At 36.2% G+C, this 25,996-nt stretch overlaps 1 pseudogene; it reads right to left on the bottom strand.

Annotated features, from left to right (window-relative positions):
• Positions 1-264: 264 nt before the first annotated feature.
• Positions 265-24,169, bottom strand: LOC124974235 (E3 SUMO-protein ligase RanBP2-like; annotated as a pseudogene).
• Positions 24,170-25,996: the final 1,827 nt, after the last annotated feature.

Below are 25,996 nucleotides of genomic sequence, written 5' to 3'. Positions count from 1 at the left end.
ATTATAACAAAATAGTTATTATCCCATTTTACTACAGATATGTCAGGAGTAGATAAACACAAGTATACCTGAAATACACCTGTGTTTAAATTTTTATTTCACACCATGCAAGGTCAATTATAACACATTAAAAAGTGATATGTGCTATAAGCTGCAATTTTACATTTATACATTAGAAATGTTCATTTTTAAAATCTGAACATAATTCCCATGTTATCTGTAACAGCTACACTTCAAATCAACTGCTTATACAGATAAAATTTACTATGAAAAACAGTGATTTTGTATCTGGCCACATTCTATGATACTAATTCTTCAACTAACAGATCCTTTGAGAGAACCAAATGATTCAATCTTTTTCACAGTATCCATACTGTCCCTAACAAAACCAAATACTACATGCTAAAGTCCAAATGTTCTGCTTTGTTCAATGCCATAAAAATTGAGAATTATTAGTATTTGGCCTCAATTGGCTGAACAGAGTAAGCCAGGAACAGTATGTTTCACATCAAAGTTCTCACCTTCAAATATATCTTAATAAATGGACTGTCCTCCTGTCCCATCACATTTTGTGATATCTCCCCCAAAAGAAAGATTTCAATTAATAGGAATCCTGAGTAAAACATAAAATATACATAGAAATTTCCACAATAGGGTAATCCTGACCACCCAGTTTCTTTACAAATGCTTTTTGAAAATTAAATACTTATTTTTGAATAAAGATAAAAAATAAAAAGTCCTTTTCTCCACCCTTTTCTCCAAGTTCCAGCATGTTTCAGGTGTTAGAAATTTGAACCTTTTGAGTTTGAAACTTCTGGGCAGAATTAGGGAACCAGTGGTGATGACACTCTTATTTGGGCAAGATAAAGAAATCTTAAGAAAACTACATGATGTGGTCAAGAAGAAATTCACAAATTCTCCAAGTTACTGTGGTGTACATTCTTCTTGACTTCAATTACTACAGGTAGTTAGTACTTACTTGGCAAACAAAATCTGGAATTACTCTGTGAAAAATAGAGTTCTTAAAACCAAAGTTCTTCTCTCCAGTGCACAGTGCTCTGAAGTTCTCAGCAGTGCAAAAAATAACATTTGAAAATAATTCAAATGTTCACCATCCACACAAACATCAAAAAATACCACAGGATTTGTCTCCTTTGATAACTCTGCTGCCATAGATACCTCTCTATGGAGTTTCAATAAATTTTGTTGACATTCTTCAATTTTTTTCTTAAAAGACTCAGTGATTTCTTTTGTTTTAAATCTCACTGCAAGTTGTTCCACTTTTACTTTTCCATCTGCTGGAAAAACAAGTGACCAGAATGTTAACATAACTTATAAATTATTTTATATTCCTTATGGTTTTTAGAAAAGTCCAAAAGAGAAAGAAAATTAGCATCCAAATTTAGAAACTCACTAGAATAATCTCAAGCAGTCATAACTACAGCATTATTTGAAATATTTAGGGGTTTTAATCTCATTGTTTTGGTGATAACATGGTTTGCACACACTTTAAACACCTGACCTCTTCTCATTAGGATCCAATAGTAATTCTTCATTTTATGCCAAAGAATTTTTGTATCTCCAACACCTTGCTCCTTCCACTGACTGACATCTCTATCCCACCTATAAAGTTTGGCTCTCTCTTTAAACAAAATTTCTTCATCTTTTTCTCCAGATTTTACTTCTACCTATGAAAAAAGATGAGGCTCAACTGTAAGCTGATGCTTACAATTCCTTAACAAATTTCAAAAATCCAAATTTTTAACGAGATTTTTCTTGTAAGAATATTAATAGACTTTACTTTATAGGTTAAGAGGCTTCAAAAAGTGCTGGTTCTTGAAAAGAAATATTAACTACTGACTGAGGTTGAAAAATGACAAAATAATTTTCCTAAAATAACATTCTGGATCAAAAACTGTAAAAGGTTACTTTTTACTGAAATGACTTTGGCAATTATGGAAATTACTTTATCCCCAGATATACAGTGTGAAAACAAACATGATATTCTAACAACATATGAAAAAAGTTTTCTTCCCAACAATTGCATATACTACTTACAAAGGAAAATCTATACAAAGTTTAAAAAGAGGGCTCAGGTATAGTTTTGTGATACAGCACTTGCATAGCATGTCTGACATCCTTGGGTTTTATCCCCAGCACTGCAAAAACAAACAAACAAACAAAAAAAAAAACCAAGGAAAAGCAACCAGAAGTATATTTAAAAGCTGAATGCCTAAGCCAGGCACAGTGGTACATGCTTGTAGTCCCAGTGACTCTGGAAGCAGAGGTAGGAGGATTTCAAGTTTAAGGCCAGCCTCATCAATTTAGTGAGCACCTAAGCAACTTAGCAAGACCCTGTCTCAAAATAAAAAATAAAGAACTAAGGATGTAGCTTAGTGGCAAAGTACTCCTGGGTTAAACCCCAGTACCAAAAACAAAAGACAAAAGTGAAAAAAACAAACAAACAAACAAACAACAACAACAAAAAAAACACTGATGTCTAAAAAATAGAGCTACTACTTGAGATTATAAGTATTCTGAAAGAAAGCAATCATAGTCCTAACAAATCAATCCAGGGTAAGTTTTGAGGTTAAAATGAAAATTAAGTAATTAGTAAAATTTTCATTCCCTGACACTTTCTTCTGATAATGACACTACTGGTTCAAAATGAAAATCTTCACTATGAACTACTTCTTCATTACTACCATCTTCATCTTCACTAGCTTTACTGGTTGTCTGTGTTCCAAACACAGTTGCTCCAGTATTTGCCCACTGGAAATTTTTATCTGAGGAAAAAATGAGGATATGTAAACCACATAATCTACTTTTTAAAGGTTTTTAAAATCTTGCTCTTAGATTATTAGTGCAAAATTATCATTTTCAACAACCGAGACAACTATTAAAAATGTTTGAAATAAGCCAGGTAGGGTGCTTAGGGAGGCAGAGATTAGAGGACTGAAATTTAAAAGGCAGTCTCAGCAATTTGGTGAAGCTTTAAGTAACTTAGTAAGGTTCTGTTTTAAAATTTAAAAGGTTGGGACTGAAGCTCAGTAAAGCATCCCTGGGTTCAATTCCAGAACCAACCCCACCCCAGAAAAGTTTAAAATATTCTGGCAAGGTCAACTCACACACAAATCTGCAAGAAATTTATAATTTCAGTTACTATAACAAGCATGTCTTAAATTAAAGCAAGAATTCAATACCCAAGAAAACAAATAAAATCTGATAATCTGCAATTAAACAAAACAAAACAAAAAAAGAACTGAGAAAGCCAAAAGCTATTTCTGTGAAAAGACCAGCACACTGATTCCTGATTCCTGTCAATCCTTAAGAACAAAATAAATTAGGTAAAACAAAGTAAGAAAGTAAGAAAAGAGGGGAGTTTCAAGATGGCGGACTAGGGGGCGGCTGCATTTCACGTTGCTCCAGGACACAAGATTCAAAAGGGGAGATAGTGAGAGACTTGGGACCAACTCAAAGCCGCTGGGTGAGTCTCTCCCATTGGGGAGGCATCCTGGATGGGGCAGTAGCCCCGGAATGCAGGGAACTTTGTGAAGTAGAGTGACTCGGCGAGACACCCCTCCCCCCGCTGGAGCGGTAAACACGGACAACTGGGATCATCATAGAGGCGGCAGCTCAGCACAGCACTTGGACTCGGAGCAACCATTGAGGCTCCGGGCGGCTGCCTGAGGAGGAGCTGCGTGGCGAGCTGTTTGAACTCAGAGCGAGTGCTCCTGAACACCGGGGGGTTGCCAAGAGGAAGAGGAGGAGCGCGGTGGGTCACTTGACCTAGGAGTGACTGCATCAGAGCCACAGGCGGTTGCCAGAGGAGGAGGCGAGTGATGAGTTGATTGGACTAAAAGCGACCGCTCCTGATCACCAGTGGCCTGCCTGGAGGAGGAGCATGGTGGGTCACTTGTTCTCGGAGCCACCGCTCCTGAACACCCAGGGGGCTACCCCGAGGAGGAGGAGGAGGAACAGGGCGGGTCACTTGGACTTGGAGTGACTGCCTAGGGCTACGGGTGGTTGGCAGGAGGAGGAGACCCAAAGTGAATTGCTTGGGCTCCTAGTGACTGCGTCAGAAACCCGGCCACTGTCCGGAGGAGGAGGTGTGTGGCAGGTCACTGGGTATCGGAGCTATTGTATGAGGCTCCAGATGGCGACTCAGAGGAGGGGCCGCATAGCCAGGTGATTAGGTGCAGAGCAGGGTCCCAGGAGCTAGGTGGCTTCTTGCTGGAAGAGCCGCACAGAGACACGCCTAGGGGCAGAGCGAAGTTTCCAGGACTGCGGGCAGATTCTCTGGAGGAGGCAGCCTAAGGAGACTCGCCTGCGATGGGTGAGGCTCCCAGGCCCAGGACGTAGGTCTGGGCCCCTGGGAACATTGCAGAGGAAGACAGCCCAGCCCAGGTGGTAGTTGTAGATTGAGGGGAACCTCTAGGAGGGGAACTGATCAGGAAGACATCCCCACTGAGTGAGTCTTCCCTGCCGGGTGAGGTTTTCCCACAGGGACAGTAAAACCAGAGACACAGGCACAAACAGGAATTGCCTCAGCCCGCAGCCTAGTTCCCCATTGGATGACCATTGGTCAACAAGTGGAGGCACCTCTGCCCACTAGCAGGGAATATACGCCACCTGAGGGTCACCAACCCTAGAGAGGCAGCTTCTTCGTAGAGCTATGCATTATCAACATCCTCCAAGACTTCAGGCTACTGAAGGATAAGAGGGCATATACTAGCAATCTTCAGGGACATTATAAGTCCATAGAGGAAATCTGCAATATCTTAATGACCAACTGATTCCTGAACAATATGAGAAAACAAGAGAAGAAAATGCCCCAAGCAAATCTAGATGTTACATCAATAAAATCCAACACCAGCATGGCAGAAGAATGACAGAAAGGGAGTTCAGAATGTACATGATTAAAATGATTAGGGAAGCAAATGATGAGATGAAAGAGCAAATGCAGGCATTGAATGATGAGATGAAAGAGCAAATGCAGGCATTGAATGATAGCACCAATCGACAGTTAAAAGAGCAAATACAGGAAGCAAAGGATCATTTCAATAAAGAGTTAGAGACATTGAAAAAAAAACAAACAGAAATCCTTGAAATAAAGGAAACAATAAACCAAATTAAAAACTCCATAGAAAGCATAACCACTAGGATAGAACACTTGGAAGACAGAACTTCAGATATTGAAGACAAAATATTTAACCTCAAAGGAAAAGTTGAACAAACAGAGAAGATGGTAAGAAATCATGAACAGAATCTGCAAGAACTATGAGATATCATGAAAAGGCCAAATTTCAGAATTATTGGGATTGAGGAAGGCTTAGAGAAACAAACCAAAGGAATGAATAATCTATTCAATGAAATAATATCAGAAAACTTCCCAAATCTGAAGAATGAAATGGAAAATCAAGTTCAAGAGGCTTATAGGACTCCAAATACACAAAATTACAACAGACCCACACCAAGGCACATTATAATGAAAATACTTAACATATGAAATAAAGACAGCATGTTAAAGGCTGTGAGAGAAAAGAACCAAATTACATTCAGGGGGAAATCAATACGGATATCAGCAGATTTTTCAATCCAGACCCTAAAAGTTAGAAGGGCCTGGAACAACATTTTTCAAGCTCTGAAAGAAAATGGATGCCAACCAAGAATCTTATACCCAGCAAAACTTACCTTCAAATTTGATGATCAAATAAAATCATTCCATGATAAACAAAAGGTAAAAGAATTTACAAAAAGAAAGCCAGCATTACAGAACATTCTCAGCAAAATATTTCATGAGGAAGAGATAAAAAACAAAGAAGCATATCAGCAAAGGGAGGAATTACCCTAAAGGAACTGTCAAATAAAGGAGGAACCAACATGTGTCAAAAAATAAATAAAAAAATAAATAAAATTTTAAATATGAACCAAATGACCAGGAATACAAATCATATCTCAATAATAACCCTGAATGTTAATAGCTTGGATTCATCAATCAAAAGACACAGACTGGCAGATTGGATTAAAAAGAAAGATCCAACAAAATGTTGCCTGCAAGAGACTCACCTCATAGAAAGAGATACCCATAGACTAAAGGTGAAATGATGGGGAAAAACATACCATGCACATGGACTCAGCAAAAAAGCTGGAGTATCCATCCTCATTTCAGATAATGTGGACTTCAAGCCAAAGTTAATCAGAAGGGATAAAGAAGGACATTTCATACTGCTTAAGGGAAGCATAAATCAGCAAGATATAACAATCATATACATCTGTGCCCCAAACAGTGGCTCATCCATGTATGGTAAACAAATCCTTCTCAATTTTAGAAACCAAATAGACCATAACACAATAATATAAGGTGATTTTAACATGCCTCTCTCACCACTGGATAGATCTTCCAAACAAAAATTGAAAGACAAACCATAGATCTCAATAACACAATCAATAATTTAGACTTAACCGACATTTATAGAATATACCATCCAACCAAGAGCGAATACACTTTCTTCTCAGCAGCACATGGATCCTTCTCAAAATAAACCATATATTATGCCACAAAGCTAATGTCAGCAAATACAAGAAGATAGAGACACTACCTTGTATTCTATCAGATCATAATGGATTCAAGTTAGAAATAAATGAAAGAGTAAAAAACAGAAACTACTCCAACACCTGGAGATTAAACAATATGCTATTATATGATGAATGGATAACAGAAGATATTAGGAAGCAAATTTAAAAATTCTTAGAGGTAAACGAGAACAAAGAAACAACATATCAAAATCTCTGGGACACTATGAAAGCAGTACTTAGAGGAAAATTTATTTCATGGAGCGCATTTAAAAAAAGAAGTAAAACTCAAAAAATAAATGATCTAAAACTACAGCTCAAAGCCCTAGAAAAAGAAGAACACACCAACACCAAAAGTAGTAGAAGACAGGAAATAGTTAAACTCAGAGCTGAAATCAACGAAATTGAAACACAAGAAAAAAAATTGACAAAATAAATAGTTGGTTCTTTGAAAAAATAAACAAAATTGATAAACCTTTAGCCACAATAACAAAGAGAAGAAGAGAGAAATCCCAAATCACTAAAATTCGGAATGAACAAGGAAATATCACAACAGACACGACTGAAATACTAAACATAATTAGAAGCTCTTTTGAAAATCTATACTCCAACAAAATAGAAAATTTTGAAGACATCAACAGGTTTCTAGAGACATATGAATTGCCTAAACAGAATGAGGAGGACAGACACATTTTAAATAGACCAGTTTCAAGTAATGAAATAGAAGAAGTCATCAATAGCTTACCAACAAAAAAAGTCCAGGACCAGATGGGTTCTCAGCCGAGTTCTACAAAACCTTTAAGGAAGAGCTCATTCCAATACTTCTCAAAGTATTCCATAAAATAGAAGAGGAGGGAACCCTCCCAATCTCATTCTATGAAGCCAATATTACCCTGATATCTAAACCAGACAGAGACACATCGAGGAAAGAATATTTCAGACCAATATCCTTAATGAACATCGACGCAAAAATTCTCAACAAAATTTTAGCAAATCGCATACAAAAACATATTAAAAGATAGTGCACCCTGATCAAGTGGGTTTCATCCCAGGGATGCAAGGTTGGTTCAACATCAGGAAATCAATAAATGTCATTCACCATATCAATAGACTTAAAGTCAAGAATCACATGATTATTTTGATAGATGCAGAAAAAGCATTTGATAAAATACAGCACTCCTTCATGCTCAAAATACTAGAAAAAATAGGAATAGTGGGAGCATTCCTTAACATTGTAAAGGCCATCTACGCTAAGCCCATGGCTAATATCATTCTAAATGGTGAAAAACTGAAAGCATTCCCTCTAAAAACTGGAACAAGGCAGGGATGCCCTCTTTCACCACTTCTATTCAATATCGTCCTTGAAACTCTAGCTGGAGCAATTAGACAGACCAAAGAAATTAAAGGGATATGAATAGGAAAAGAAGAACTCAAACTATCCCTATTTGCTGATGATATGATTGTATACTTAGTGGAACCAGGAATTTCCACCAGAAAACTTTTAGATCTCATAAGTGAATTCAGTAAAGTAGGGGGACATAAGATCAATGCACATAAATCTAAGGCATTTTTATACATAAGCAATGAATCTTCAGAAAGAGAAATCAGGAAAACTACCCCATTCACAATAGCTTTGAAAAAAATAAAATACTTGGGAATCAATCTCACAAAAGAGGTGAAAGACCTCTACAATGAGAACTACAGAACACTAAAGAAAGAAATTAAAGAAAACCTTAGAAGATGGAAAGATCTCCCATGTTCTTGATAGGAAGAATCAATACTGTCAAAATGGCCATACTACCAAAAGTGCTATACACATTCAATGCAATTCCAATTAAAATCCCAATGATGTACCTTACAGAAATAGAGCAAGCAATTATGACATTCATCTGGAAGAATAAAAAACCCAGAATAGCTAAAGCAATCCTTGGCAGAAAAAGTGAAGCAGGGGGTATTGCAATACCAGCTTCAACCCTACTACAAAGCCTTAGTAACAAAAATGGCATGGTATTGGTACCAAAATAGAAAGGTGGATCAATGGTACAGAATAGAGGACACGGACACAAACCCAAATAAATACAATTTTCTCATAGTAGACAAAGGGGCCAAAAATATGCAATGGAGAAAATATAGCCTCTTCAACAAATGGTGCTGGGAGAATTGTAAATCCATATGTAACAGAATAAAACTAAACCCATATCTCTCACCATGCATGAAACTAAACTCAAAATGGATTAAGGGTCTTGGAATCAGACCAGAGACCTTGCATCTTATGGAAGAAAAAGTAGGTCCAGAGCTTCAACATGTCGGCTTAGGACCAGACTTCCTCAACAGGACTCCCATAGCACAAGAAATAAAAGCAAGAATCAATAACTGGGATAGATTTAAACTAAAAAGCTTTCTCTCAGCAAAGGAAACTATCAGCAATGCGAAGAAAGAGCCTACAGAGTGGGAGAAAATCTTTGCCAATCATACTTCAGATAGAGCGCTAATCTCCAGAATCTATAAAGAACTCAAAAAACTCTACACCAAGAATGCAAATAATCCAATTGACAAATGGGCTAAGGAAATGAATAGACACTTCACAGAAGAAGATATTCAAGCAATCAACAAACATATGGAAAAATGTTCAACATCTCTAGTAATAAGAGAAATGCATATCAAAACCACCCTAAGATTCCATCTCACCCCAATTAGAATGGTGATTATCAAGAATACAAGCAACAACAGGTGTTGGCGAGGATGTGGGGAGAAAGGTACACTCATACATTGCTGGTGGGTCTGCAAATTAGTGTAGCCACTCTGGAAAGCAGTGTGGAGACTCCTTAGAAAACTTGGAATGGAAACACCATTTGACCCAGCTATCCCACTCCTTGGCCTATACCCAAAGGACTTAAAATCAGCATATTACAGAGATACAGCCACATCAATGTTCATAGCTGCTCACTTCACAATAGCCAGATTGTGGAACCAACCTAGATGTCCTTCAATTGATGAATGGATAAAGAAACTGTGGTATATATATACAATGGAATATTACTCCACCATAAAGAATGATAAAATTATTGCATTTGCAGGCAAATGGATGAAACTGGAGAATATCATGCTAAGTGAGATAAGCCAATCTCAAAAAAACAATGGACGAATGATATCACTAATAAGTGGATGATGACACATAATGGGGGGTGGGAGTGGTTAGTGTTAGGGTTAGAGTTAGTGTTAAGGGAGTGGGGCAAGAATGGAGGAAGGAAGGACTGTATAGAGGGAAAAGAGGGGTGGGAGGGGTGGGGGGAAGGGGAAAAATAACATAATGAATCAAACACATTACCCTATGTAAATTTATGACTACACAAATGGTATGCCTTTACGCCATGTACAAACAGAGAAACAACATGTATCCCATTTGTTTAAAATAATAAAAAAAAAAAAAAGAAAAGAGGATGGTGAATGGAATGATCTCACAAAAATGGAGAAGTGATGGTGAGGACAGAATGTAGTGAGTAAGACTTGTTTAAGTAAGTCTTCTTCCTTATGTTTTTCCTATTTTATATGTTAGTATGCAATCATAGTAGAGTACTTGGTTATACTGAGCAATAAGCAGCAAACACACCAAATTTCATTTGGCTGTTTTTGCAGAAAACTGTACCCACTATATTGTTATATGTGCTGACTTATTAACTCTTTTACTTTGTAGGCTATTAGGAAAAATAAAAATAAAGAAGCCTGTTAAAGGGGAATTCATGAATTCTAATGTAACATCATATCCCAAAGTAGTTTACTGCTTCTACAAGTAGCGAAAGCTGTGAAAAAAAAAAAAGTGTAACTAAGTGGAATTAATAGTTATTTGAATTGCATTAATCATTTAAGCATATACCTTCAATAAAATTTATTCCATAAATCAAACATCTTATATAAGAACAATTTAGATGGTTCAGACATGAAATTTACATGATTTAACAGATATGAAAGATATAAGAATGAGAAAAAATGAACAGCCTTATTCTAATAATCTTGAAACAATTAAATGATGAAATCATTTGTACAAATGTACTGTTTTATAGAAATGCTACCAAAAAGATTAAAAATAGAAGCATCACTTATAGAGAATGAGAAAGCACATCATTTATAAATTTATTTCAGCACCATAAATTAGCATGATCATAATACTAATTTCCAAATCATCTCCTTAAAAAATGCAGATTCAGGGATGGAGATAAAGTTTAGTGGAAGAGTGCTTGCCTATCATGTGTGAGGCCCTGGGGTCAATTCCTAGTACTTCAAGAGGGGGGGAAAAAGTAGATTCCTAATTCTTGAAATATCAACAAATCAAATCTAAAAGTACATATAGTTAAAAGAATAACATTACCAAAGTCAGAATTTTTTCAAAACTGAAAAATAGTTCTGCATTTAAGGACAGGGAAGACCATTAGAATAATTTGTACAAAACTTTAAAAATTCTTATGGTTATATTATTAATAATAAAATTAATCAGGGTGTTGTCCTGCAGATCTGTAATTCCAGTGATTGTGAATGCTGAGGCAGGAGAATCACAGGTTTAAGAACAGCCTTAGCAACTTAATGAAACCCTGCTTCAAAAAAAATTTTTAAAAGGGGTGGGCAATGTACACTCAGTGATAGAGGACCCCTGGGTTCAATCCCCAGTAAAATCAATCAATCAATCTTAGAAGTCCTTCATTATGAGAACACTTAGTAAATGGGAAAGTGCTACTTTAGTGACAACACTGTAACAAAGACTGGTTCTTTAAGTTGCATTTTGTTCTGTTAACATAATTAAAATAACTTCTTAATCTCATCTTTAGGACCAAAGGCCAAATCCCCAGAATTAATGGAAGACAAATCTGCAAATGACAGTCCTCTACCACTTCCAAATAAATCTGTTTTATTTTCCAATGACAAAAGAAAAAGAACAATTTATTATTTCATTTAAGATATTCTGAACATTAAAGATTTCCCCAGGATGGAAAAAAGAACAAGATTTTCTATCGTACAGGCTAGGGGGGGGTTAGCTTCTATATTTTGGTAAGTTCTAAATTTTGGTAAATTTTACATCCAATTTTGAACTTCTTCAGTAATATCAAGTTTACAGGTACTATTCACAATGAATACAATACTACACAAAATGCATGCCAAAAAATTAATGAGGTGGTGAACTATTAAGCTAGACTACACAATCATACAGTTTCTGCTTCATAAAGTCTTTTACAAAAAGTTACTAAATTAAGAAATGGAGGGAAGAAATTTAGAATATCTGTATAAAAATATTTTGCATTCTGTATTGTAAAAAAGCTCACAAAAACTAAATGTCCCACTTACATTTGATCACCAGAAATTAAGGGTTATCTGAATTCTGTATGATCTCTGAAATCACTATGCTTTACTAATTTGTCTGAAAATGTAGAGGTTTTAGGTGTGCAATTACCTTCCTCTTCCACCATAGTAAAACTCTAAAGTGTCTATAAATGTAATATTTGTGATTTATTTAGGACTCCTTTTGGGGGAAAATTATCTATCATACATTTTAAAGTAATACAATTTACAGAGACACTTCTTCCACCTGAAAAAAAAATAAACAATTAGAATGGAATAATGGGAAGAAAGAAATACCAAACATTAGTTACTATAATTGAATAATTTGCCAAACTTTTAGGATTATAAAAAAGAAATATAAGCTTGAGCAATACTATTAAACAATACTAAAATAAAAACAATATCACAAAGAAAATTACCATGTAAGTAAACTATTATCTTTATGTTCAGGCAAATGGGTCAAGAATCACAATACTATGTAATCCCTGTAATCACAGGTCTAACAATAAAGATATATGTTTATTTTATGGTTGGCAATGCAGTATGACTTTCCTTCTTAGCACTGCTTATATCTTATGCCCCTTCATATCTTCAAAAGTCTATCTTCTCAAACACAGGTGCACTTTTATGTAATACATGATTACAGAAACACATTAAGTTTTACCTCGGCTTGTACATTCTGTATCAGTTTCCTTTCTAGTACACAAATCTACAGGTTTGTCCACAGTTCCAGAGGAAACAGATGATAAACTAGTATGCTTGGTAATATCATCAGGTTCTTCAGATTTACAGAAAAATGCTGCAGTCACTTCAGTCCTACCTGTATACACACTGTCAGTTGTGCTAGTTATTTCCTCACTCTGGGATTTGTGCACAGATGAAGTAACAAAATATTATGCCATTAAGCACTGACTTATACCTTGTATACACAAAGTTCAGGGTTCTAATCCCCAGCACCACAATACCAGACCTTAAACTATACCACAGAGAAAGAGTAACAAAAACAGCATGGTATTGGCACCAAAATAGATAGGCAGACCAATGGTAGAGAAGAGAAGACACAGATACACCCACATAAGTATTCACCTCATACTAAACATAGGAGCTGAAAACATACAATGGAGAAAAGATAGCCTGTTCAACAAATGTTGCTGGCAAATCTGTAAATCCATATGCAGTAAAATGAAATTAAGCCTCTATCTCTCACCCTGCACCAAACTCAACTCAAAATGGATCAAGGACTTAGGAATAGACCAGAGAGTCTGCATCAAATAGAAGACAAAGGAAGTCCAAATCTTCTTCATGTTGACTTAAGATCAGACTTCCTTAACAAGCCTCCCAAAGCACAATAAATCAAAGCAAGAATAAATAAATGGGATGAACTCAAACTGAAAACCTTTTTCTCAGCAAAGGATACAATCAATAATATGAAAAGAGAGCCTACAGAGTGAGAGAAAATCTTTTCTACATGTACTTCAGATAGAGCACTTATCTCTAAAATTTATAAAGAACTTATAAAGTTTTACACCAAAAATACAAAGAACTCAATCAATAAATGGGCTAAGGGACTGGACAGACATTTTACAGAAGAAGACAAACAGGTGATTAATGAATATATGAAAAAGTGTTCAACATCTCTAGTAATTAGAGAAATGCAAATTAATAAAAACTCTATGATTTTATCTTACTCCAATTACAATGGCTATTATCAAGAACACAAACAATAATAGATGTTGGCATGAATGTGAGGAAAAAGGCACACATTTACATTGCTGGTGGATCTGCAAATTGGTGCAGCCACTCTGAAAAGCAGTGTGGAGAATCCTCAGAAAACTTGGAATGAATCCCTCTTTTGACTCAGCTATCCCACTCCTCAGTTTATACCCAAAGGACTTAAAATCAGCATACTACTGTAACACAGCCACATCAATGTTCATAGCAGTTCAGTTAACAATAGCTAGATTGTGGAATCAACATAGATGCCCTTCAACAGATAAATGAATAAAGAAACTTTGGTATATATACACAATGGAATACTATTGAGCCATAAAGAAGAATAATATTATGGCATTTGCAAATAAATGGATGGAATTGGAGAATATCATGCTAAGTGAAATAAGCCAATCTCAAAAAAACAAAGGCCGAATGTTTTCTCTGATAAGTGGAGGATGATATATAATGGGGGTAGGGGTGGGGAATGAGAGAATAATTGAGGAACTTTAGAATATGTAGAAGAAAATGAGAGGGAGGGGGTATGAAAAATGGTGGAATGAGACAAGTATCATGTACATGTATGATTACATGAATGGTACGAATCTGTATTGTGTACAACCATAGAAACAAAATTTTATACCCCATTTGTGTATAATGAATCAAAATGCAGTCTGTAAAAAAATTAAAAGCCAAATAAAAATAATAAAAGTACAACTTATCAAAATTGGAGAGGTTCCATGAAAGCAAAGATGTAGAGCATTTAGAGCAATAAATGCATCAATTTTAAAAGATCTAAAATAAAAATCTAATCTTCTACCTTGAGAAACTAGAGAAGGAAGAGCAAAATAAATCTATACCAAGTAGATAGAACTAAAAGGTGAGAAACAAATGAAATGGGGCTGGGACTATAGCTCAGTAGCGGAGTACTTGCCCAGCATGTGTGAAGTAGTGGGTTCAATCCTTAGCACCACATAAAAATAATAAAACAAAATAAAATAAAGGCATTCTGTTCATCTACAAGTATAAAATCTAAAAATTTTAAAAAGACAAATCAATGAAATGGGAAATCAACAGATGAAAAAAAAATCAAAACTTCTTTGTCAAGAACAATAAAAGTTGAAAAACCTGTCACCATGCTAACCATGAAGAGAGGAGTCACAAATTACATCACAAATGAAACAGTACTCAAAACAGGACCTCATGGACATTAACAGTAAAAATAAGAATATCATGCACAGCACTGTGTTTACAAATTTGATATAGATTGATTCTTTAAAAGATACAATCTACCAAAATGCATACAAGGAGAAATAACCTCAATAGATCTGTACATGTATGTTAAAGACAGTGAATTAACAGTGTCTTCCAAAAAGAAAACATCAGATTCAGATGGTTTCACTGGTGAGTTCTATTAAATATGCAATCAAGAAATACCAATTTCTGGGGCTGGGGAGATAGCTCAGATGGTAGAGTGCTTACCTTGCAAACACAAAGCCCTGAGTTCGATCCCCAGCACCGCAAAAAAAAAAAAAAAAAAAAGAAAGAAAGAAAGAAATATGAGGTCAATCCAGAGGAGTCAATTTGGCACGGGGGACAAAAGAGTAGCGAGGCTCTTGAATTCGGAATGGTTTATTGATGAATCAAGAAACCCAGGAACTGGAACCTCAAACCTGGAACCTCCAACCTCGAACCTGGGGCCTCGAACTTCAAATCATGAACCCTGGCGCTCAAGGAGAGCCAGCTTATATCCCCTCAAGGAGATGAAGGGTAGGGCTGAAACCAATTATGCAAAGATTAGGCGAGGAGCTAGCTGCCCAATCATGCTAAAGTTCAAAATGAGCAGGCATGATCAGGAGCACTTGGGAACATCTGTGCATGCATTGTGTGCATGGACTTAATTGGATATGGCCAATGACAAATCACCTGCATGTGATTATGTTAATCAACCTTCTCACCGCTGATGTGATCAAAGCAACCTCTGGCTGGTTGCCAGGCACCATCCTGGCACCTCTGCACGGCATAGCACCCAACAGAAATACCAATTTCTACAATGTCTATCAAGAAACAGAAGTAGGGCTGGGGATATAGCTCAGTTGGTAGAGTGCCTGCCTTGCAAACACAAAGTCCTGGGTTCGATCCCCAGCGCCATTAAAAAAAAAAAAGAAAGAAACAGAAGCAGAGGGAATGCTTCCTAACTCATCCTTTGAGGAAAGCATCACCTGAATACCCAAGTCAGATATTAAAACAAAGGGAAAGTAGATCAGTTTCTCTCAAGAGAACAAAAATCCAACAACAAAATCCTCAACCAAATCAGGGTAGGGGTGTGTAGCTAGTGGTATGGCATATGTTAAAAAGGCTGTGAGCTCAAGAAACTATGCAACTCCTCAAATAAAACACAGTCAAAACTACAGCTTATAGGCACAGGCAATGACTTTCTCAATAGGACCCCAAAAACTCAGGAAATAATGCCAAGAATTAATAAATAGGACCTCAAATTAAAAGGCTTCTTCCCAGCAAAGAAAACAATTAGGAATGTGAAAAGGGAACCTAAAGAATGGATAAAAATCTTTGCTGGCTACTCTTCTGATAATTAATATCTAGAATATTTAAAGATTTACACTAAAAAAAAAAAAAAACTCTTACACCAAAACTTTACACCCAAAAACAAAATAAACTTTTAATAACTGGGAAAATAAATTAAAGACACTTCTCCAAAAAAGAAATACAAATGGCCAACAAATATAAGAAATAAGGTTCAACATCATTAGCAATTTTGTAAATGCAAATCAAAACTACACTGAGATATCATTCACAACAGTCAGAATAGCAGTCATCAAGAACAAAACAATAATAAATGCTGGAAAGGATGTAGAGAAAAAGGAACATTTTTACACTGTTGGTGGGACTGAAAATTAGTACAACTACTGTGGAAATCAGTATAAATTTTCCTTAGAAGACTAGGCATGGAACCACCACATGACCTAGCTATACCACACCTCAGTATTTATTCAAAAGAATGGAACTGGAGACCCTTATATTAAGTGAAATAAGGCAAACTCAGAAGGTTAAGGATCATGAGTCTCTCTCACATGCAGAAGCTAGAGAAGAAATAAAGAAAGAAAGAAAGAAAGAAAGAAAGAAAGAAAGAAAGAAAGAAAGAAAGAGTGGAGGTGGGGAAATCTCAAAATCAAAGAGAAGTCAGTAGAGAAAAGATATCAAGGAGTGGGAGGTGGGAGGGTGGGGTTTGATGGAGAGTGATATTGGCCAAATTTCATTAATATATTATATGCATCTATGAATATATAACAACAAATCCCATCATTTACAGATTATAATTCACCAATTTTTAAAAATATGTGAGAAAAATAATATATGAAAATAATTATATACCACAACCAAGTAAGATTTACTCCAATGATGGAAGGATAGTTGAACATGTGAAAACTGTTTGCAGCAAATTACTCATAAAACACCTGAAATAAGAATCCTAAGTTCATGTTAAGAGTTGCAGAGAAATCATTTGCCAATATCCAACACCATAATAAAACTCTCCATAAGCAATGAATAAGGAACTTATTAAATTTGATAAAGAACATCTACCAAAAAAATGCAGTTAACATGATATTTAACAGTGAGAAACTAGCTTTCTTATTAAGAACAATAGGAAGGTATGAGTGTTCCCTCATATCAAAAGATATATTAGAAATTCACAAGACACATTGAAATAAAAGGTACAAAGAGAGAGATTGGAAAGGAAAAAGTAAACTGTCAATGTTTACTGATGTTATGATTGTAAATGTAAAAATAGAAAACACAAATGCAAAATTTCCAGGAACTGCTAAACACTAACAATATAATAGGTTAAAAACTGAATACACAACAGTTAATTGCCAACTGTGTATGGTGTTACACATCTGTAATCCCCAAATGACTCAGGAAGCTGAGGTAGGATTGACTGGGTGATTTAGCAGGACCCTGTCCCAAAATGAAAGTTTAAAAAGCAACAGTGATATACTTCTGTGATAGAGCCCTTGCCTAGCCCACACAAAGTTCTTTTTTTCAATCTCTAGTACCACAACAATGGTACAAAAATAAAATTTAAAAGAATTTGAGGAATATTGAAATTATTTTTTAAAAAAATGAAAACTAATGAAAAAATTGAAAGGGATACATACAACTAAAAAGAAAATGATAGAAGTCTAAATATGAAAATTACATTAAATAAAATGTAAATTGTTTAAACACCAATAAAAAATTATCCAATTAGATTTTTAAAGAAACTGTCAAAATTCAGTCCAAAGAAAATCATTATGATATAGGTGGTTAAAAACAAGATTATACCACACAAATACATATACTTAAACACAAAAATATTATCGAGTTAATCTTTTTTACCAGATAGACCAGATTCAAGAAAAATAACAAGGGCTAAAGAAGGATGATTAAGACAAAGGAGTCAATTTGTCACTTTTGAAATGGTAGAGAGAGGGCTATTATAAATGCATCTCTTTGTAAAAACAAGAAAAACATTAACAAAGATAATCAAAATCAACTTCTTAAACAATACTAGAAATTAGCCAAAGAAGGGCTGGTGTAGCTCTGTAGTAGAGCACCTGCCTAGCACATGTGAGGCGATGGCTTCTATTCTCAGCACTGCATATAAATAAATAAATGTTCACTGATAACTGTAAGATATTAAAAAACACTGGCCAACAACCGTGTGATCAGTGGCAGATAGGGATGGGGATCAGGGATGTAAGAGAGGACTTTTTATGATAGTAAAATCAGGCTGTTGGACACTATAATGGTGTACACATCATTCATTAAATATTTGTCCAAACTCATAGAAAGTACAAGACAGGGGCAAAACCTAATGTAAATGATAAACTTTGGTTGGTGATGCATGAATACAGGTTTTATGATTTTAACAAATATGGCCCCATGGTACAGGATGTTAATGAGGGAGAACATGCCTATGTTGAGGGCAGGAGATACATGGATATCTCTGGTACCTTCCTATAAACCTAAATCTGCTCCAGAAAGTAAAGTCTACTTTAAATAAAATTCACTGGAAGGGTCAACAGCAGATTTGACTAGCAAAAGAAATAAATAAGCTACAGATAATTGAATTGAGATTATCTAGTCTGAGAACTGTAAAGAAAAAACAAGTGAAGAAAACTCAACAAGGTTTCAAAGACCTACATGATAATCATCAAGCACACCAACGTATGCATAATGGGAAAACCAGAAGAGGAGAAAAGAATAGACCATTTGAATAATGTCCGGAAACATCCAAAAAGTCTTTATGAACTCCAATACGGATGCCATAAAAAACATGCACACTTAAGTTCATCACAGATAAACTACCAAAGACTAAATATTAAGAGAACTTTCTTGAAAGCAGAAAGCTCATTCCATACAAGGGATGCTCAGTAAGATTAATAGAAGGGCTAGGCCTGTAGCTCAGTGGTAGAGTGCTTGCCTACCATGTGTGAGACACTGGGTTTGATTCGCAGAACCACATATAAATAAATAAAATAAATATCCATCAACAACTTAAACAAATATTTGAAATAATTAATGGCAAAAATCAGAGTCATATTTCTTACAGAAATCAGAGTCAGAAAACTGGGATACGGCTGAGGTTGTGGCTCAGTGGTACAATTCTTGCCTAGCATATGACAGGCACTGGGTTCAATTATCAGCATCACATAAAAAAATAAATAAAGTTATGTCTACCTGCAACTAAAAAAAGAAAAAGAAATCAGCAAGACTACATATTCAAAGTGCTGAAAGAATGTAAACCAAGTGTTTTATATCCAGCAAAATTACCATTTAAAAAAAGAGAGAAATTAAGGTATCAGAGATAAACAGAAACTGAAAAAGCACTTGCTTGCAGTCCTGACCTATAAGAAGTACTAAATGTGTCCAGTCGGCTGAATTGAGAGGACATACAATGTAGATGGTAACTTGAATCCATATAGCGCTATAAATTATTTAAGTAATAACTATAAGCCAAAAAAAAAAAAAATTTTAGTAACTCCTTTCTCTGGCATTTTATAAGTCATAATTTGTAAATATCATTTTATAACAGTAATAGCAAACCAAACTTTACTGTTTTAACAGGCTAAAAAACAGAAAGTAGGGTTGGGGATATAGCTCAGTTGGTAGCATGCTTGCCTTGCAAGCACAAAGTCCTAGGTTTGATCCCCAGCACTACAAAAAAATAAATAAATAAATAAAATTAAAAAATTAAAAATATATTAAAAAAACAAAAATTAACAAACTTACTGAATGGAGTTAGAGCAATTCTTAGAGAAAATATAAAGCTGCATATATTAAAAAATAAAGATCATAGGCCAATAATCTTCACAACTTTAGAGACTGAAAAAAGAGCAAACTAAATCCAAAGTAAGTAGGAGAAAGGAAATAAAATAGAAAAGAGAAAAAGAGAGAATTTTAGAAAATCAACAAAGTTAAATCAAGAGATCAAAAAAGTATGAGGGCTGGGGTTGTAAATTAGTGGTGGAGTGCTTGCCTACCATGTGTGAGGCACTGGATCAGATTCCTATTACCACATATAAATAAAATAAAGGTCCATTGACAACTAAAAAATACTAAAAAAAAAGAAGTATGGGAAGTGAAATCTGATGAAAGGCAGGTAGTCAAAATGATGCGTGATAACATTCTTGGTAAGTGACAGAATAATCAGGCAAAAATTCATCAAAGATATGTAAGACCCGAATAACATAGTATCAAATAATTTGACCTAATTAACATTTATATAATACCCCACACACAAATACAGCAGATTACAAATTCTTCTCAAGTGCACATGAAACAATCATGAAAACAGATCTTACTAAACTTAAACAACTAAAATTATTCAAAATATTTATGAACCATAAACTAGCAATCAACAGCAATGATATGTGGGAAATCACCAAGTATTTTTAACTAATTCACAGGTCAAGAAGAATGGAAAGGACAGTAAAAAAACCCTGAGTGAAAAGTGAAAAGATCACCATTGAAAATTGTGGGATGCAGCTAAACAATGTTTACAGGGAAATTCTTGCATTAAATACTTGTATAAAAATTAATACTGTGGACTTGGGTTGTAGCTCTGTGATAGAGCACTTACCTAGCACAGTAAAGCTCTGGTTTGATGCTCAGCACCCCATTAAATAAATATATAAAATAAATAAAATATAATATAATATAATAAAATAAACGTTAAATTCTTTTAAAAAAGGTGTTAATTTACGCTTCTCCTTTAAGAAACTAGAAATATCTGGGCACTGGGGCACATGCCTGTAATCCTGGTGGCTTGGGAGATTGAGGAAAGAAAATCACAAGTTAAAAGTTAGCCTCCACTTTAGTAAGACCCTGTCTCTAAACAAAATATGAAGAAAGGTCTGGAGATGGATGTAGCTCAGTGGTTAACTGCCCCTAGGTACCAACTCTGGTAAAAATAAAAAAAATTAAATTAAATTTAAATTAAAAAACAAAGGACTGAGGATATGCCTCAGTAATTAAGCACCCTGGGTTCAAACTCTGGTACCAAAAAAATAAATAAAAATAAAAAATAAGCCCAAGGCAAGAAGTAAATAATAAAGAGCATAAGTCAATGAAATTTGGCACAGAAATCAGACTAAATATCAATGAAGGCAAAATCTATTTCTACTGGTGGAAGGGAAAATACTCATGAAATTGATGAACCTCTAACCAGATTAAACAAAAAAGTGCAAGGAAGACAGAAAGCAGGATATGTCTATACTGAACTTAGAGACAATAAAAGATTAAAAAGTGATTTAAAGGAACATCTCTATGCACAGAAATTTGACACCAATTCCTTGAAAACTCAAATTATCAAAACTCACTCAAGAACTAGTAGATAATCTGAATAGATACCCTACAGTTCTCTATTAATTTACTGTATTTTTTAATAAATCTTCATAAAACTTCATCTCATATAATAATAAAAACTGGTGATTATTCAAGGAGAAATGGCTACAATTAACACAATATCTTTCAGTAAACAGCAGTACCAGAAATATTTTTCAATTCATTTTAAGATACCCATATTAACTCTTATATGGAAGCTAAAGATATTATCAGAAAAGAAAACTACTGACCAATACCCCTGAAAAATATAAATCCAAGAGTTGTAACAAAATTTACTCAAACATGAATGCTTATAAAATTTATAATTAATATGCCATGATTCAGGTTTATTCCAGGAAACAAAAGTTGGTTTCCTGAACATTCAAAATCAAATCCTTCATAGATTTAATAAAAAGTTCCATGATTGCAACAATAGATGGAGGAAGAAAATTTGACAAAATTGAATATCCATTTTAGGTCAAAACTCAAAACTCTGGGTGATAATATCTCAGTGTAGGCTCATCAATAATAAAAAAAAAACATATAATCCTAACTTTCCATAGAAATTTTAAGAATTAGCTTATTTATATCTTCAAAGAATCCTGGTGAAGTTTTGACTGGCACTGCACCTTAAATCTATTGCTCAATTTTGGAAAATCTAATATCCTAACTATTTTGAGTGTACCAATTCATAAATAATATGCCTCTCCACTTACTTAGATTCACTCTTCTGCTAGCCACACCCATCATTATTATTTGCTAAGAACATTCTACTCCTTACTACATCAACAAAGTCAATGGAACCAGAAGGAAAACAATGAAGACATTTTTAACTGAGCTTCCTGAACTTTTTAAAGCTCTGACTGAAAGTCTTCCCCAATTCCATTGTCCTCATCAGTATCATGGCAGATACCAAAAAACTGTAGGGGGAGTTTACTGAATCTGCTTTTGCTTTCTCTTCAAACATTGACTTCTTTTCCCAAACAATATCACATCCTTTCTCATTATCTGAAAAATCCATACAACACAAGCAAAAGAAAAGATAAAATTAGATGAAGTTCAACTACTCCACAACAATGATCATTTTTTAACTTGGCCTCAATGTAATCCAAAAACCAAGTTAACAAGACCTATGAATACTAATGGAGAACAAGAATCACCAAGAGACCCACGTTTTTTATGTAGCTTTTTTCCCAAATATTTTAAATCACCGGATTCAGGATATGTTAAATAAATAAAATCAATTATTATTGATCATCAGTTCAGGAGGTTCTTTTCAAATAGATTTGTTTTGAAAAAATCAAATCTACAGTTCAGGAGGTTCTTTTCAAATAGATTTGTTTTGAAAAAATCAAATCTACCTGCTAGATTTTCTTCTAATGGCCTATGTTTTTCTGAGTCATCCAGGTAGAGTTTCATAATATCCATTTCAAAATCTTCATCTTAATGGAAAAACAAATATTTCTAATAATTAGTTTCAAGGGTTTTCCAAGCCACAAACCTAGGAATTAACTCCAACCTTATTCTTTCCTTCATTCTCCATATGCACACAGTCATTTTGCCAACTAGAAATCCCTAAGGTCTCTCCTGCTGTTGGAGCTTTTACTTGTACTCTGCTCATGTTTGAGCAGTCTTGCTATCACTTCAGTAGACTTCTAATCTCCTTTTCCCACAACCCAATCCTCTACACCACTGCCCAACTGATTCCAGTAGTTGACAGTGTCAACCAACATGTTTTCTGTTCGTTTTTTTTTTTCTTTTTTTTTTTTTTTGCAGTAATGGGGATTGAATACAGCATTTGCACATGCTAGGCAGGCTGACACTCAGCTATATTCCTAGTTACAACAGGTACTTTATAAACCTCCTTTATCCCTACATGCAAAAATGTCATGATTCTTCCTCTTGCCTTCTTGTTCTGACTTTGCTTTGCCCTATATTGATCTTCTTCCTCTTCCTCAGTTGTCTAAATATCAAGACTCATTCGTATCTTTCTGTAAGACTCTACTAATGACTGCCATTTGAAAGTCCTCCTTACATGTTTGGAAAGGGCATTATCCATTTAATACTCAAAACACCCCTGTGCATGCCAGATATTTTTCCCAGCAATTCCCCTCTACGGCTCAGTTTTCCTCTCCTCCAATTCCTGCATGGATTAAAGGCACACTACAGTAACCCATCAACTGCCTCCAGACCTAGCAATGCACAGTCCCACTCCGGTGACTCAGAAGAAAAGTCAGACACCCAGGAGTTCCCGCTTGCAAAGTTTGTGAAATTGAGCCCTGAGACAGGGCTTGAAAGCTCCAGCCCACCCGGCAGTTGCCCACCCTCGCCCCCGCCCTTCCATTCCCCACCGTGGAGCCCGTCTCCAGCGCATGCCAAACTTGTGCCAGCGACCAGAACTGGTACAGCTGGAGCTCTAGCACGGGCCCACCATCCCTGATCGCCTGGGTTGAAATTTGCCATCTGCCACCTCGTGCTGGGGTGCATAGCGGGACCCTATGGGGTTGGCGCCTTGGTCCCCGCACCATTCCCCTGTAGCAGTCAGGTGCCCACCGTTCAGGGAGCACCACGCCGCCACCAAGTAAGGAGAGCCAAGCGCCACGGGCGCCCGATTGGGCAGAAACCACCTGGGCCGGCCCGGAAGAGGCGCGGGGCTGAAGGGTGGCATCCCAAGCCAGCAAAAGGCCTGGGGAAGTTGTCAGGGACAAACTCTCGGCTCGGCACCCTTACCACTTGTGACTGAGGCCCGCGCTGAACACAAAAAGCGCCCATCGCTTAGCAGGCTCTGACCTGTGACAGCACAGCCGCCAAGCAAAGTCCCTTTGCACTGGCTACCACACATGCCCGCCAGCCGCCCATTGTCCAGAAGAGGCGGCTCCATGCCCAGGTCCGCCCCTGGCGCTTGCCTATTTTCAAACTCGCCACGCCCTCCCGCCTGCAATATCGCCCAGGATGCAGCGACTTCCTGCACTGTCTGCGCCCCCTAGGGTCTCCAGGCAGACACCGCAGTCTGCAAAAAGATGATTTTGTGTGGATACATCTGGACACGCAGAAATGAAATCCTACAATGAACAAGAACCAGTTACCAAATGGGTTGAGGCAGAACGTGTTTCAAGAAAGCCTGGGATGCTGGAAGCAGGAGTAGACAGGATTATTTCTCAGGAGATGAATCCCAAAATCAACCACAGCTTCAGGCCACACATCAAGGGAGTGATTCATAAGTTCCTGGAGGGCAGGAAAAAAGAAGCTATGCTGACGCCCCCTTATAAACCAGAGAGCCAGGGACCCCCAACCCCGTCCCAGTACACTTCTAAGAATATTTCTGGAACCTTGGAAAGCTCTATTTAATTAATGGTGAAGACTTGGATCTCTGTTCCGTGACAGCATGACTTCATTAAGTGGGGGCCAGGGGGTGGGGGAGGTGGCGATCTACTCAAGATTTCAACCTTGAATGTGGGCAGTGCCCAAATAGAACAGGAAGAAATTTAGAAGTGAGAATGTTGTTTATGTGTGCCCCTTGCATTGGGCTGCCACTGGACCTGCTTGTCCTAGAGATTGACACCAAGTACACACTACAGGTTATGGACACTACAGCCACTGTGGTGGTTCTGAAACAACTTTATACTTGAACATGGAGACTGCTATTGGATTTGAGGGTTTGTGTTCTGGGATAAACAGAAGATACAGTGAAAGATCATAACCAGTATCAAAGGGCAGCAAAACTTAGTGAGGAGTAGGTATTTGACAGTGCACATCCAATATCTTTCTCAGAGTTACAGACTAGAATGTACAAGCCCTTTGCATCAGATATCCTTAGAGTTGGTTTTAACCTTCTGGTCCATGACTCTTCTAGTCAGTTTCCTCCTCTTGTCAGAGGCAGAATGTGGAAGCCAGGAGTGAATAGGCACACAGAGACATCAGGCATAAGGAAAAATGTTATTGGGTTCCCTGTCCAGGGCTTCCTCCTGGTTTCCAAGGGCTAGTGAACCTTGGATGTGTTTATCCTTTTCTCATGTTTGTGTTTTTTTTAAAGTGAGTTAATGGCATTAAGTTTTGTAATAAAATCATTTGACACTCTTGCAAAAAATAAAAATAGAGGTATACTTATTCACATGGCTTATTTTATTATAATGCTCCAAGGAAACTTGTAGTTGCCTCAGAAGACTCAAATGGGTTGGGCCAGGAGAGAGGGAGCAGAGTTCCAGAGACTTCTGTTTCAGTTGGAGCAGTGTTTATACACTTTCTACATTGCAATTTTGCATAAAATATTATTGTCAAACAAACTTGAATGGGACTGGGGTTGTAGCTCATTTGTAAAGTACTTGCCTAGTATGTGTGAGGCATGGGGTTCAATCCTCAGCACCACATTGAATCAATTAAATAAATAAATAAATAAAAGTACTGTGTCCATCTACAACTAATTTTTTTAACAAAGGGTCTTGACCCCCAAATTTCAAGAACTGGTGACTTATGAAATAGCAGTTTCTAACTAGAG

Source organism: Sciurus carolinensis, unplaced genomic scaffold (assembly GCF_902686445.1).
Source record: "Sciurus carolinensis unplaced genomic scaffold, mSciCar1.2, whole genome shotgun sequence".
Lineage (NCBI taxonomy): Eukaryota > Metazoa > Chordata > Mammalia > Rodentia > Sciuridae > Sciurus > Sciurus carolinensis.
The sequence above is the reverse complement of the archived record's forward strand: the minus strand, read 5'-3'. Positions and strand labels throughout refer to the sequence as shown.